This window comes from Arvicanthis niloticus, chromosome 9 (assembly GCF_011762505.2).
Source record: "Arvicanthis niloticus isolate mArvNil1 chromosome 9, mArvNil1.pat.X, whole genome shotgun sequence".
Lineage (NCBI taxonomy): Eukaryota > Metazoa > Chordata > Mammalia > Rodentia > Muridae > Arvicanthis > Arvicanthis niloticus.
The window spans coordinates 9548754-9551061 of record NC_047666.1 but is presented as its reverse complement, the minus strand read 5'-3'; the positions used below and the strand labels follow the sequence as shown (position 1 = coordinate 9551061).

The 2308-nt window shown below is 36.8% G+C and overlaps 1 pseudogene across 1 annotated transcript; it reads left to right on the top strand.

The window, feature by feature from the left end:
- Positions 1-791: 791 nt before the first annotated feature.
- LOC117715026 (immunoglobulin kappa variable 4-1 pseudogene) lies at positions 792-1487 on the top strand (annotated as a pseudogene). The gene is made up of 2 exons (XR_013112741.1): positions 792-857; positions 1075-1487. The product of XR_013112741.1 is annotated as an immunoglobulin kappa variable 4-1 pseudogene (transcript).
- Positions 1488-2308: the final 821 nt, after the last annotated feature.

The following is a 2308-nucleotide window of genomic DNA, read 5'->3' as shown; positions in this document are numbered from 1 at the left end:
TTTCTAGATGACACTAACATTTGTATTTCTCGAATAAACCCTCATGCTGGTGTTGGTCAGCAGCCATGACTTCATGAAGAAATCTGTTTTTATCACCCTTTCATTTCCTCAAATTTAGACCTCTTTTTTAGTTCTCTGAAGTTGTGGGAAGGGTACTTACTAGTTTTTACTGGGTTTATTTTGCTTTGAGATAAAGTTTCTCTGATCAGTCTTAATATTCACTAAACTTTCCACAGAGCTAATTCTGGGAATGCTCTCTGCATTTCTATTCATGGTTAGCCCAGGAACTGGATCCCAAATTTTTGAGGCATTAATATTCATCTTCAGTATAAAAATGGCTTTGGAAATTAGTAATATTAAACAAATATAGTCTCTTTTGTCTTTCATCTTTCCCCCCCATCCTTCCTTTTTTACTCTGTTTCTTTTGTTGTTGTGATATTTTTTTAACATACCCTATTACTTCTCCAGGACTATCTAACTTGAGTAAGTCTTCTAATGTTTCTGAAGATGTCAATTGATTTAAATATGTTTTGGATTTTAACACAGATGTTGCTACTACAGTACTTAGTGCATTTCTGTTGAAGATCATCTTTTAGCTGATATCTTTCAATGCCTACTCATGCTTTCTGTGATGGTAGTTTTGGCTGTTGATTGACATCAGTCACTCTTGGACACACTGCCCAAGCATTTGATTTTTATTTGTTGACTGCTTTGCATAGGTCTATCCAGCCAAGCACAGCTCTTCAGAATATATAAACTAGGCCTTTGTAGTATAAACTGAGCAGTGTCAAGCAGCAGGGGGAGCAAGATGGAGTTCCAGACCCCGGTACTCTTGTCCCTGCTGCTCTGGGTGTCTGGTGAGAAATTCAAAATTATTTTAATCTTTTCATCGCCATACCTTTGTATTCAATAAAGATATAGTATGTGTCATAGTATAGTATTTTTTATATAATGATGTTCTGACAGCATTATATTGCAAGGACATTACATGACAAATTTTTACTGCTATTATATTCTGTATTTGTGTATGTATGTATGTATGTATGTATGTTCAGTGTCTATTTCTTATTGTAGGTGCCTATGCCAACATAGTGATGACCCAGTCTCCAACTTCCCTTGCTGCATCAGCAGGTGAGAAGGTCACCATCAGATGCACGTCCAGTCAGAGCCTTTATTCAAGTACATACAAAGCGAACTACTTGGCTTGGTACCAGAAGAAGCCAGGGAAATCTCCTAAACTGCTGGTCTACTATGCATCCACTCGGTACACTGGGGTTCCTGATCGCTTCACAGGCAGTGGATCTGGGACAGATTTCACTCTCACCATCAGCAGTGTGCAGGCTGAAGACCTGGCAGATTATTACTGTGCAAGTCATTATAACTCTCCTCCCACAGCGCTTCAGCTTCCTACACAAACCTCCTTCAGTATCACCAGCTGCCTCTACCACACACAGCCCTGGTCTTGCTCACTTCCCCCTTCTGACTGAGAGCTGGTGTGATTGAAAAATTGATGAGCCAGTAAAATGTGCTTAATGTCTCTTATGTCTTTTTATATGAAAAACCTTTTTATGAAAGTGCGGAAAAGGACTCAGTATTGTCTGATTATTCTTTTTGTAACACATTATCACAAACTCTTCTGCTTGAATATGAGACGTTTATTTATTTATTTATTTATTTATTTATTTATTTATAGTCATGTTATCAAACCTATGACTGTTTGGGCTGAAGTTATGAAGAATTTGTGTATATGATGAATATATGAATCTGTATTCCAATTTTGAGCCTCTAGGAAGTAGGAAGTTTTCTCTATTTTTTAGACTACAGATGGGATTATTACTTCCTTCCTTTTTCTCTTGTCTTTTCTTTATATTTTTCTAAATTCTTCTAATTAATATTAATTGTGTGCATATGAGTGTCTATTTGTGTGCATGTGTGCTGATGTTTGTAGTGCATACATTACATGCCATGTTTGTCGAGGTCAGAGGACAACTTGGACATGAATTTCTTCTTTGACATTTGGTTTCTTGAGATGAAACTCAGGTTTGACATCAAGAATCATAGCATGTGTCTTTGTCATCTGACTTTTCTTGTTGTCACTTAACATCTTTTATTGATGTAAAGTCACTGGACATAATTATCAAGAAAGAAAGATTTTTTCCAATATATCTTGTATTTTGATCATATGCACTAAATTTCCCCATTTTACCTTCTCTTTCCCACTCTCTTTTTCTAGACCCTCTTCTACATTTCCTGCTTTGGCTCTCTCTTACACACACACACACACACACACACACACACACACACACAG